This window comes from Pongo abelii, chromosome 20 (assembly GCF_028885655.2).
Source record: "Pongo abelii isolate AG06213 chromosome 20, NHGRI_mPonAbe1-v2.0_pri, whole genome shotgun sequence".
In the NCBI taxonomy this organism is placed as follows: Eukaryota; Metazoa; Chordata; class Mammalia; order Primates; family Hominidae; genus Pongo; species Pongo abelii.
Window position 1 is genome coordinate 23,594,525 of NC_072005.2, and position 13,292 is coordinate 23,607,816.

The window sequence follows — 13,292 nt, forward strand, 5'->3', positions numbered from 1 at the left end:
CTCGGCGAGGGGGATGTGGCAGGACTATAGGGTAATGGTGGGGAGAGGGTCAGCAGGAAAACGTGTGAGCAAAGGACTCTGTCATAAATAAGTTTAAGGAAAGGTGCCGTGCCTTGATGTGGACATAGGCCAGCTTTATGTTTGACTTTACACAAACATCTCAGTGCAGTAAAGAGCAATATTGCCACCAGCATGTCTCACCCCAGCCATAAAGTGTTTTTCTCCTATTGTTGTAACCAAGCGAGTTATAGAGAAATGCCACACTCTAAGACTAATTCAGGAGTCCTTTATTGCCAGCAACCGAGAGACGGCTAGAGCTCAAAATTCTCTCGGCCCCGAAGAAGGGGCTAGATTTCTTTTTATACCTTGGTCTAAAAGGGGAGGGGGAGCCTAGCTGAAGCAATTTTTACAGAAGCAGAACAGGCAAAAAGTTAAAAAACTTAATGGTTACAGAGATAGTTACAGCAAAATAAACAGTTCCAGGTGCAGGGGCTTAAATTATCACAAAGAGATAATGCAGGAGCTTTGGGTATCATCCACTGAGCGCGTCCCCAGGAGCTGCTGGTTCAGCTTGCCTCAATATCTTATCAGTAACTGCATTCCTGGACGTGCTTGGAGTCAGCTTGCACTAGTTATGTCCTTAAGGGAGGGGAATAAGGGGGGCTACAAGTGAAGAAATAAAAATGGAGTCTGTCCAGCTCTCTCAGCTAAGAGAGAGTCAATCCGGTTAAAACAAGGTAGGGTATCACACTATCTCAGTAAATAGAATGTATGATCGGGTTTTACACCAAGACATTCGAATCCCAGGGATGAGCAGGAGACAGATGCCTTCCTCTTATCTCAACTGCAAAGAGGCCTTCCTCTTTCACTAATCCTCCTTAGCACAGACCGCTTATGGGTGTCAGGCTGGGGGACGGTCACGTCTTTCCCTTTCCATGAGGCCATATCTCAGGCTGTCTCAGGGGTGGGAAACCTTGGACAATACACAGGCTTTCTTGGGCAGAGGTCCCTGCGGCCTTCTGCAGTGCATTGTGTCCCTGGGTACTCGAGACTGGAGAACGGTGATGACTTTTACCAAGCATACTGCCTGCAAACACATTTTTAACAAAGCACATCCTGCACAGCCCTAAATCCATTAAACCTGGAGTCAACACAGCACATGTTTCTGCAAGCACAGGGTTGGGGCTAGGGTTACAGATTAACAGCATCTGAAGGCAGAAGAATTTTTCTTAGTACAGACCAAAATGGAGTTTCTTATGTCTTCCTTTTTCTACGTAGACACAGTAACAGTCTGATCTATCTTTCTTTCCCCTAGAATGCTGAAATCTCTCTGAGCCTACTCTGGATTCACAGGCTACTCGATTTGCAAATCACTCTTTGTTCAATTAAACTCTGTTGAATTTGATTTCTCCAAAGTTTTTGTTTTATTTTAAACATTTTCCTCAAATTTTTTCTATCATTAAAATGAATAATGTGTTCTTGGGCTTTGATTTTCTAAATTCATCCCTCAGCTATTTTCCCAAATTATTTTGTCCTTTCATAATGCTTCTGCAATTTTTTTTTTTTTTTTTTTTTTTTTTTTTTGAGACAGAGTCTTACTCTGTCACCCAGGCTGGAGTGCAGTGGTGCAATCTCAGCTCACTGCAATCTCTACCTCCCAGGTTCAAGCCATTCTCCTGCCTCAGCCTCCTGAGTAGCTGGGACTACAGGTACGTGCCACCATGCCCGGCTAATTTTTTGTATTTTTAGTAAAGATGGGGTTTCACCGTGTTAGCCAGGATGGCCTCCATCTCCTGACCTGGTGATCTGCCCACCTTGGCCTCCAAGAGTGCTGGGATTACAGTCATGAGCCACCGCACCCGGCTACATCTGTTTTCTAATCAGTACTGCCACTCCCTGGGTTTGTCACCTGGAAAAGATTTGTTCACTTATATTAACATCAGTTTTTTAACTGTAAATTGCATTTTATTAGTAGAGCTTGAAAGGTAAAGTATTTACAAGGGCATAAAGAAGGTGAGTTTCAGAAAAATCTAATAATATATTTCTTTGGTTAAAAATTCTCATTTACCTATTTTTTTTTTTTTTTTTTTGAGACGGAGTCTCACTCTGTCACCCAGGCTGGAGTGCAGTGGCGTGATCTCGGCTCATGGCTGCTTCCGCCTCCCGAGTTCAAGCGATTCTCCTGCCTCAGCCTCTGCAGTAGCTGGGATTATAGTCACCTGCCACCATGCCTGGCTAATTTTTGTTTTTTGTTTTTTTTTTCAGTAGAGATGGGTTTCACCATGTTGGCCAGGCTGGTCTCGAACTCCTGACCTCAGGTGATCCACCTGCTTTGGCCTCCCAAAGTGCTGGGATTAAAGGCATGAGCCACCACACCTGGCCTAATTTTTTTCTTTTTTTTTTTTTTTTGAGACAAAGGCTCACTCTGTCACCCAGGCTGGAGTGCAGTGGGGCGATCTCGGCTCACTGTAATCTCCATCTCCCAGGTTCAAGCGATTCTCCTGCCTCAGCCCCATGAGTAGCTGGGATTGCAAGTGCACATCACCACGCCTGGGTAATTTTTGTATTTTTAGTAGAGATGGGCTTTCACCATGTTGGCCAGGCTGGTCTTGAGCTCCTGACCTCAGTGATCTGCCCACCTCGGCCTCCCAAAGTGCTGAGATTACAAGTGTGAGCCATGGCACCCAGCCTCGCCTGGATAATTTTTTAATTTTTAGTAGAGATGGGGTTTTGCCATGTGGGCCAGGCTGATCCCGAAGTCCTGACCTCAGGTAATCCATTTGCCTCAACCTCCCATAGTGCTGGGATTACAGGCATGAGCCATGGTGCCCAGCCTAAAAATTCTCATTTTTTCTTCCCCAGGGTGAATTTAGAAATTTTCTCAGGTGTGGTTTTTTTTTTTATGGCTGGGTGATTTCCAACAGAATTCCAAGGCACAGCTATTGGAATGCTAGCTACCAAGGATAAAATAAGGGAAATCTCTCTTCTATTTTGGCTGCAGAAAATAAATATATTTCCACAAGAAAATGTGGTAGGTAATTAGTGAGTCACATAGATACATTAAAACATCAGTTTTTCTTTTTACAGGGTAAATTCGTGACAGTGAATATTTTTGTTGTATATGCTGTGATTTTTATTTCTGAATTTCATGCTAAATTTTGTGAGTCAAAACTTGAGGCCAGGCACAGTGGCTTACGCCTGCAATCCTAGCACTTTGGGAGTCTGAGGCTGGCAGATTGCCTGAGCTCAGGAGTTCGACACCAGCCTGGGCAACACGGTGAAACCCCGTCTCAACTAAAATATAAAAGAATTAGCCGGGTGTGGCATCATGTGCCTGTAGTCCCATCTACCTGGGAGGCTGAGGCAGAAGAATTGCTTGAACCTGGGAGGCGGAGGTTGCAGTGAGCTGAGATTGCACCACTACACTCCAGCCTGGGTGACAGAGAGAGACTCCATCTCCAAAAAACAAACAAAAAAAAACTTGGTACCTCCTAGAAATGTTCGCATATGACTAACTGTTTGCTACATGATTTTTCATGAAAATAATGCAGTAATACATTTATTATCTGAAGGGAACAGATGCTTTTGCTTTCCTTGTTGAGGTATAAAGTATAAGCACCTTAAAATTTCCTTTTGGCGGGGCACAGTGGCTCACGCCTGTAATCCCAGCACTTTGGGAGGCCGAGGCGGGTGGATCATGAGGACAGGAGATCGAGATCATCCTGGCTAACATGGTGAAACCCTGTAATAAAAATACAAAAAAAATTAGCTGGGCATGGTGGCACATGCCTGTAGTCTCAGTTACTCAGGAGGCTGAGGTAGGAGAATCACTTGAACCCAGGAGGCAGAGGTTGCAGTGAGCCGAGATCATGCCACTGCACTCCAGCCTGGGCAACAGAGCATGACTCCGTCTCAAAAAAAAAAAAAAAAAAAATTCCTTTTTTTACATGAACATAGTGTTTGAGTAATTTTGCTAGATTTTTCAAACACTTTCAAAAATCAAGTGAGTGGCTGGGCATGGTGGCTCATGCCTGTAATCCCAGCACTTTGAGAAGCTGAGGCAGGCGGATCACCTGAGGTCAGGAGTTAAAGACCAGCCTGGCCAACATAGTCAAACCCCATCCCTACTAAAAATACAAAACAGCCGGGTGTGGTGGTGGGTGCCTGTAATCCCAGCTACTCGGGAGGCTGAGGCGAGAGAATTGCTTGAACTCGGGAAGTGATGGTGGCAGTGAGCTGAGATTGTGCCACTGCACTCCAGCCTGAGTGAAAGAGTGAGACTCAGTCTCAAAAGAAAAAAAAGAAAAAAAAATTATCTCTCTCTCTGTCTTTGATTGTCACACCCAGGCTGGAGTGTGACAAAAACAAAACTAACAGGTCAAATTCAGCATGCAGGAAGAAGCACAGGAAAATAGAGAGAGAAAAGAAAAAAGAAGAAAAACAACACCAAGTTACTCTAAGTACTGTGGAAATAAACTGAAAGTGGGGTTAGAAAAAAAAAGAAAGAAGAAGGTCCAAGTAGTTCCAGGTACTTGGGAGGCTGAGATGGGAAGACCACCTGGCTGAGACCAGGGAGATCGAGGCTGCAGTAAATCATGATTTCATCCCTCTGCTGAGCCTAAACAGTACTGCCACCGTCAAGGGCCATCTGGTTGACTTTGCCACTGGAGACAGCCATCTGGTCAACCTTAGACATGGCAAACTGGCAGTTAAGTCCAATGTTCAGTGTCAACACCTGTCTCAAAATAAATAAACAAAATAAGGACAGTAAATATTTAACAATAACGAATAATAACAAACAATATTAAACACCAATAAATAAATAAGTGGGAGTGAAGAAAGGTAAAAGGTGGTTAATATTATAATTAAGGTCTTCTGGGCCGGGCATGGTGGCTCACACCTGTAATCCCAGCACTTTGGGAGGACGAGGCGGGCGGATCAAGAGGTCAGGAGATCGAGACCATCCTGGCTAACACAGTGAAACCCCGTCTCTACTAAAAATACAAAAAATTAGCCGGGCATGGTGGCTGATGCCTATAAGCCCAGCTACTTGGGAGGCTGAGGCAGGAGAATGGCATGAACCTGGGAGGCAGAGCTTGCAGTGAGCTGAGATCGCGCCACTGCACTCCACCCTGGGTGACAGAGCGAGACTCAGTCTCAAAAAAAAAAAAAACAGAGGAAGAAGGTCCGAGTAGTCCCAGGTACTTGGGAGGCTGAGATGGGAAGACCAACTGGGCATGACCAGGGTGATCGAAGCCACAGTGAATCATGATCTACGTGGACCTGAGTGGTACTGACGCCAGTGAGAGCCATCTGGTCGACCTTAGACATGGCAAGCTGACAGCCAGGTCCAAAGCTCATGGCCAACATCTCTCTCAAAATAAATAAACAAAAAACCAACAGTAAATATTTAACAATAACAAAGAAATAATAACAAGCAATAAGACCAATAAATAAGTAGAAGTAAACAAACGTAAAAGGTAATTAATATCACAATTAGTTGTTCTCTCTCTCTGTTTCTCGGTTTGTGACTTTCTGTTTCTCTGTCTCTCTCTCCATTGATCTCTGTGTGTCACACTGTCACACCCAGGCTAGAGTGCAGGTGTATGCTTACAGCACACTGTTGATCGCACACCTGCACTCAAGCCATGATGTGACAGAGTGAGAAGACCTAGCTAAATATAAATATATATAACATCAACTTCAGCATCTAGGAAGGAGCATAAAAGATTTTAAAAAGAGAGAGAGAGAACAAAGGACACAAAAGAAAAACTATAGCAACTCTGTCTAAGTACTGTTGAAGCCAACTGAAAGTGGGGCTAGAAGAAAAACAGAGGAAGAAGGTTTGAGTAGTTTTATGTACTTAGGAGGCTGAATGGAAAGATCACCAGGGTAAGACTGGGGAGATCGAGGCTGCAGGGAATCGCAATCGCATCCTTCCTTTGGACCTGAAAAGTACTGCCACTGGTGATAGCTATCTGGTCCACCTGAGACATGGCAAGCTGGCGGCCAAGTCCAATGCTCATGGCTGAAGTCTGTCTCAAAATAAATAAACTAACAACAGTAAATATTCAACAATAAAGAAATAATAACAAACAATAAGACAAATAAATAAGTGGCAGGGAACAAAGATAAAAGGTAATTAATATCACAATTAATTGTCTCTCTCTCTGTCTCTCTCTTGGATCTCCATGTGTCACAGTTTCACAGCCAGGCTGGAGTGCACATGTGTGGTCACAGCTCATTGCTGATCACTCACCTGCACTCCAGCCAGGGTGTGACAGTGTGAGAAGACCTAGCTGAAAAAAAAAAAAAAAAAAGAAATCTAAAACATCAGTTTCAGCATGCAGAAAGGAGTGTAAAGAAATGAAAGAAAGAGAGCAAAGAACAAAGGAGAAAAACCACAGCAACTCCCTCTAAGTTCTGTGGAAGCAAACTGAAAGTGGAGTAGGAAAAAAAACGGAGGAAGATCCAAGCATTTTCAGGTACTTAGGAGGCCGAGATAGATGGGAAGACCACCTGGGCAAGACCAGGGAGATCAATGCCACAATGAATCACAATTGCATCTATTTCCAGCCATGCGCAGTGGCTCACGCTTGTAATCCCAGTACTTTGGGAGGCCGAGGTGGGCGGATCACGAGGTCAGGAGATCAAGACCAGCCTGACCAACGTGGTGAAACCCCGTCTCTACTAAAAATAAAAAAAAATTAGCTGGGCGTGGTGGCAGGCGCCTGTAATCTCAGCTACTTGGGAGGCTGAAGCAGGAGAATCATTTGAAACTGAAAGGGGGAGGTTGCAGTGAGCCGAGATTGCGCCACTGCACTCTAGCCTGGGCAACAAGAGTAAAACTCCATCTTAAAAAAAAAAAAAAAAAAAAATTGCATCCCTCAGCTTACCTGAGCAATACTGCTGCCAGTGAGAGCTATCTGGCCGACCTTAGACAAGGCAAGTTGGCGGCCAGGTCCAACGCTTGCAGCCGACATCTGCCTCAAAATTAATAAACAAAAAACCAACAGTAAATAATAATAACAAAGAAATGATAACGAACAATAATATGACCAATCAATAAATAAATAAGTGGGAGTGAACAAAGGTAAAAGGTAATTAATATCACAATTTATAGTTGTCTCTCTCTGTCTCTATTTCTCTGTTTCTGTCTGTCTGTGTCTCTGTCTTTCTGTCTCTGTCTTTGATCTCTATATGTCACACTGTCAAACCCAGGCTGAAGTGAAGGTGTGCGGTCACAGCTTACTGCTGGTCATGCACCTGCACTCCAGCCAGGGTGTTACAGAGTAAGAAGACCTAGCTAAAAATATATATATATGTATATAAAACATCAACTTCTGCATGCAGGAAAGAGCATAAAAAAAGTTAAAAAAAAAAAAAAAGAGCAAAGAACAAAAAGAAGAACTACAGCAACTCTCTCAAAGTACTGTGGAAGCAAACTGAAAGTGGGGTTAGAAATAAAACAGAGGAAGAAGGTCTGAGTAGTCCCAGGTACTCGGGAGGCCAAGATGGGAAGATCAGCCCCGTGAGACTGGGTAGATGCAGGCTGCCGTGAATCATGATCGCATCCCGCTGCTGGACCTGGATGGTACTGCTGCCAGCAAGAGCCAAATGGTCGACCTTAGACATGGCAAGCTGGCGACCAAGTCCAATACTCGTGGCTGACATCTGTCATTAAATGTATAAACAAGAAAACCAACAATATATATATTTTTTGAGACAGAGTCTTGCCCTTGTTGCCCAGGCTGGAGTGCAATGGTGCAATCTTGTCTCACTGCAACCTCCGCCTCCTGGGTTCAAGAGATTCTCCTGTCTCAGCCTCCCAAGTAGCTGGGATTACAGGCATGCACCACCACGCCAGGCTAATTTTGCAGTTTTAGTAGAGACGGGGTTTCTCCATGTTGGTCTGGCTGGTCTCGAACTCCCAACCTCAGTTGATCCGCCTGCCTCAGCCTCCCAAAGTGCTGAGATTACAGGCGTGAGCCACCTTGCTCAGCCCATAAATATTTCAAAATACCAAAGAAATAACAATAATAAGACCAATAAATAAATAAGTGGGAGTGAACAAAGGTAAAATGGAATTAATATCACAACTAATTGTTGTCTTTCTGTCTGTCTCTGTTTCGGTCTCTCTGCCACTGTCTGTGTCTCTGTCTCTGTGTCTCTCTATCCCTCTCTCCATCAATCTCCGTGTGTCACACTGTCACACACAGGCTGGAGGGCAAAGGCACGGTAATGACTCACTGCTGATCAAACACCTACACTCCAGCCAGGGTGTGACAGAGTTAGAAGACCTACAAAAAATAAAATTAAATTAAACATCCACGTCAGTATGCAGGAAAGAAGGTAGCAAAAAATAAAAGAAAAAAAGAAACAGAGCAAAGAACAAAGAAGAAAGACCACAGCAACCCCCCCTAAATACTGTGGAAGCAAAATGAAAGTGGGGATAGAAAAAAAAAAGAAGGCAGAAGGACTGTGTAGTCCCAGGTAAATGGAGGCTGAGATGGGAAAACCTTCCGGGTGAGACCAGGAAGATCGTTGCTGCACTGAATCATGATTGCATCCCTCTGCTGGGCCTGAACAAATACTGCTGCCAGTGAGAGCCATGTGGTCAACCTTGACACCAGCAAGAGCCATCTGTTTGGCCTTAGACATGGTGAGCTGGCGACTAAGTCCAACACTTGCAGCCGACATCTGTCACAAAATAAATATACAAAAAAAAACCAACAGTAAATATTTAACAATAACTAAGAAATAATAACAAACAATATTAAAGACTGTTGGGAACAGGCTCCCAAATCTGGCCATAAACAGGCCCCAAAACTGGCCATAAACAAAATCTCTGCAGCACTGTGACATGCTCTTGATGGCCATGATGCCCACGCTGAAGGTTACTGGTTTACTGGAATGAGGGCAAGGAACACCTGGCCCACCCAGGGTGGAAAAACGCTTAAGGCATTCCTAAACCATAAATAATAGCATGAGCAATCTGTGCCTTAAGGACATGTTCCTGCTGCAGATAACCAGCCAGAGCCCATCCCTTTGTTTCCTGTAAGGAATGCTTTTAGTTAATCTATAATCTATAGAAACAATGCTTATCACTGGCTTGCTGTCAATAAATATGTGGGTAACACTCTGTTTGTGGCTCTCAGCTCTGAAGGCTATCAGCCCCCTGATTCCCACTTTGCACTCTGTATCTGTGTCTGTGTCTTTAATTCCTCTAGCGCCGCTGGGTTAGGGTCTCCACGACTGAGCTGGCCTTGGTAAAACACCAATAAATAAATGAGAGTGAACAAGGGTAAAAAATAATTAATATCACAGTTAAGATCTTCTTTTCTCTCTCTCTCTCTCTGATTATCACATTCAAGCTGGAGTGTAACAAAAATAAAAAAAATCTAAGAGGTCAACTTCAGCATGCAGAAAGGAACATAGAAGAATAGAGAAAAGAACAAAGATTTAAAACAACAGCAAGTCACTCTAACTACTGTGGAACAAACTGAAAGTGGGGTTAGAACAAAAACAGAGGAAGTAGGTCCTACTAGTTGCAGGGACTCTAGAAGCTGAGATGGAAAGATCACCCATGTGAGAACAAGATTGAGGCCACAGAGGATCATAATCACAGCCCTCTGCTGGACCTGAAACAGTATGGCCACCAGTGAGAACCATCTGGTCAACCTCAGACATGGCAAGCTGGCAGCTAAGCCCAACACTCATGGCCGATATCCATCAGAAAATATATAAACAAAAAAGCCAACAATAAATATTTAATAATATCAAAGAAATAATAACAAACAATACTAAACACCAGTAAATCAATAAGCAGGAGTCAACAAAGGTAAAAAGTAATTAATATTACAATTAAGATCTTCTTCACTCTCTTTCTTTCTCTCTCTCTCTTCATTTGTCACACGCAGCTGGAGTGTGACAAAAAAATCTAAAAGGTAAACTTAAGTGCGTAGAAAGGTATGTAGAATAGAGAGAGAAAGAAAAAAAGTAAAATAACAGCAAGTCATTCTAAGTACTCTGGAAACAAACTGAAAGTGGGGTTAGAAAAAAAAAAAGGAAGAAGGTCTGAGTAGTCCCAGGTACTCATGAGGCTGAGATGGGAAGACCACCCAGGCAAGCCTGGGGAGATCAAGGTCACAGTGGATCTTGATTGCATCCCTCTGCTGGACCTGAATGGTACTGCCACAGGTGAGAACCATCTGGCCAACCTTAGACATGGCAAGCTGGTGGCTAAGACCAAGGGTCATGGCTGGCATCTGACTCAAAATTAATAAACAAAAATACCAACAGTAAACATTTAACAATAACAAAGAAATAACAATATTAAGGACCAATAAATAAATAAGTGGGAGTGAAAAAAATGAAAGGTAATTAATGTCACAGTTAAGATTTCCTCTCTCTCTCTCTCCTTTTGTCACACCCAGGCTGGAGTGTGACAAATAAAAAATAACCTAAAAATTCAACTGCAATGTGCGCAAAGGACTATAGGAAAATAGAGAAAAGAACAAACAAGAAAAACAACAGGAAGTCACTCTAAGTGCTGTGGAACAAACTGAAAGTGGGGTTAGGAAAAAAAAAAGGAAGAGGGTCTGAGTAGTCCAAGGTACTCGGGAGGCTGAGATGGGAAAACCACCTGGGTGAGACTGGAAAGATCAAGGCTGCAGTGAATCAGGATGGCATCCCTCTGCTGGATCTAAATGGGACTGCTGCTTGCAAGAGCCATCTGGTTGACCTTAGACATGGTGAAACGTGAGGCATCTGGAGGACCTTAGACATGGCAAGGCAAGAGCCATCTGGTCGGCCATAGAATGGCAATCTGGTGGCTAAGTCCAACGCTCACAGCCGACAGCTGCCTCAAAATAAATAAACAAAAAACCCAACAGTAAATATTTAACAAGAACAAAGAAATAATAACAAACAATATTAAGGAAAATAAATAAATAAGGAGTGAAAAAGGTAAAGAGGATAATAAATATCACAATCAATATTTTCCCCTCTCTTTTTTTCTCTCTTTCTCCATTTGTCACACCCACGCTGGAGTGTGACCAAAAAAAAAAAATAGTTAACTTCAGCTTATAGGAAGGAGTGTAGGAAAATAGAGAAAGAACAAAGAAGAAAAACAATGGCAAATCAGTAGAAATACTGTGGAAACAAACTGAAAGTGGGTTTAGAAAAAAAGAGAAAGAAGGTCCGAGTAGTTCCAGGACTCAGGAGGCTGAGATGGGAAGACCATGCAGGTGGGACCAGGAAGACTGAGGCTGCAGAGAATCATGATCACATCCTTCTGCTGGACCTGAACGGTACTGCCACTTGGCAAGAGCCATGTGGCGAATCTTAGACATGGCAAGGGGAGAGCCATCTGGTTGACCTCAGACATGTCAGGGTGAGAACCTTCTTCTAGTCCTGCCTCCAGTTTCCCTCTCCAAAATGGATTTGTGTTTTAATATATTTAATAATTCTAACATTGAAATAACTTTATTTAATGTTTTTGTTCATCAAAAATACTAATTTTCCCTATAATTAATGGTTAGATTTAATTTAATTAGATTTAATAGAGAAATTGCCACAATCAAAATTTTTTTAAAGTACAACTATATTTTATAGTTATAAAATATACAAAATATGCAAAATTAAAAATAAAAAATGTGCAACATATTAAAGTGTATATGTGTCTGTAAGATTGAGAAACACAGTGGATAAGCACATTGTCTACTCCTGAAACTTTCTTTTTATAATGAGGTGACTTTAGAAATGTCATTCAGCCTTCTTTTGTTTAATATCTCCTCACCTGTAAGAAGGGAACAATAAAGCACGTTGTAGATTTATGATAAAAATACTTGTAAAACTTGTTATAGTATTCTAGCATAGTGCTATAATATAGTGGGAATATATGTTTTTCTTTTTAGAACAAAACCGTTATTAAAAAAGAGGTTCAATAAAATATTTCTGAGTTGGAAGCAATGGCAAGTATACAGCAGAATGTTTTGGTTTCCTCCATAAAGCAGACCTCATCTGTCCATGAAAGATCTCCTCACTTGGAATGAAATTATAAGTCACTTGAAAATAACAGATTGTCTCCAGTAATATAGCAGTAGGAATGATCTTATCTCAGACCATAGTTAAATAGCTGGGATTTTTTTTTTCTTGGCATCAGAGTTTTCTTTATTTACCAGATGCACATTATGATCCACAGATTTGATTCTCAATCAGCTGACTATGGCCAACTCCTTGGTACTCTCTAAAAAAGTCCTTTAGACTATGACTGATTTGGAGTTGAAATATTTTTTCAGTCATATTAAATAGAAAGTGTTTTCTATGTTCAGAGAGGGGCCAGAGCATGTGCATTGACACCATCTGCCTCTTGAGTATCTCTCAGACCGTCACCATCATCAGCCCCAAAAACTTCAGGTGGGCATAGCTTAACCTACATGCTTCCAAATATATTTGAATCTCTAATATCTAAATTATGTGCTGAATTCTGAATATGCTTATAAGTGTCATTTTTCCTATGTATGTTACTGGCAAGTGGAACACAACAAACAACACAAAAATTATTTAAAACATTGTTCTGGAGTAGTGAATAACAGAATTCCACATTTATCACATGTTGTGCTTTTATTATTTTTTAATGTTTTGTGTTTGGAACTTTTAACCTGGGCCAGCAGCTCCATGACTTTTATCCTGTTTAACACAAGTAGTGGGTCCAACACATTCATAGGTCCAACACCACTCCTAAATTCTCACCTGAGTCCAGAGTCACCCAAAACATCTTTGTCCTAAGGAGCACCTTTGTATCATTTTACAGTCTCTCCTACATCTTTTCAGTATATAGGGTTCTTTTTTATAATCCAAGTTGTTGGCTTATGAAAAACTCTAAACTGATCACTGCTTGTTTCTTCTATAGTCAGGTCCATTGTTCTCATAAGCCATGACCCCAGAATATCCAGGATAACCTCTTCCTGCTATGGAAGGAATATACAGTTTCCTAAGATGATCACATAGATCTACATTTTATGTGGAATTATTTTTTTAATGTACAGACATTCATTCATTATTTTATGCAGAGGTTTAATTACCAGAAAGAGCAGTCACATATCAGAGAACCCGTGAGTCACCGACAGAGTCCTTGCCCTCATAGAATTTATTATATAGTAGCAATGACAGTTACAGACTAAATGTTTTGAATAGTTCTTTGATAATTTCCTATTTACTACATGTTATAAAAAAGAAATTTAGAAGCCAAAATTTTATTTTAAAATGGGGCCTCTAGTAATTTAGAG

The 13,292-nt window shown here is 41.8% G+C and overlaps 1 long non-coding RNA gene and 1 pseudogene across 3 annotated transcripts; one reads left to right on the forward strand and one right to left on the reverse strand.

Moving 5' to 3' along the window:
- Positions 1 to 273: 273 nt before the first annotated feature.
- Positions 274 to 7,332, reverse strand: LOC134760703 (uncharacterized). 3 transcript variants are annotated; one of them, XR_010138594.1, is made up of 4 exons: positions 6,897 to 7,332; positions 5,864 to 6,035; positions 1,799 to 3,742; positions 274 to 663 (listed from the first exon to the last, which is right to left on the reverse strand). It is a non-coding gene; the product is annotated as an uncharacterized LOC134760703 (long non-coding RNA). The 3 variants fall into 3 exon arrangements; XR_010138592.1 differs by lacking the exon at positions 6,897 to 7,332 and having other exon boundaries at positions 1,799 to 1,909; positions 5,864 to 6,869; XR_010138593.1 differs by lacking the exon at positions 6,897 to 7,332 and having other exon boundaries at positions 5,864 to 6,869.
- Positions 12,110 to 13,014, forward strand: PONPYGV1R-PS1904 (vomeronasal 1 receptor ponPygV1R-ps1904 pseudogene; annotated as a pseudogene).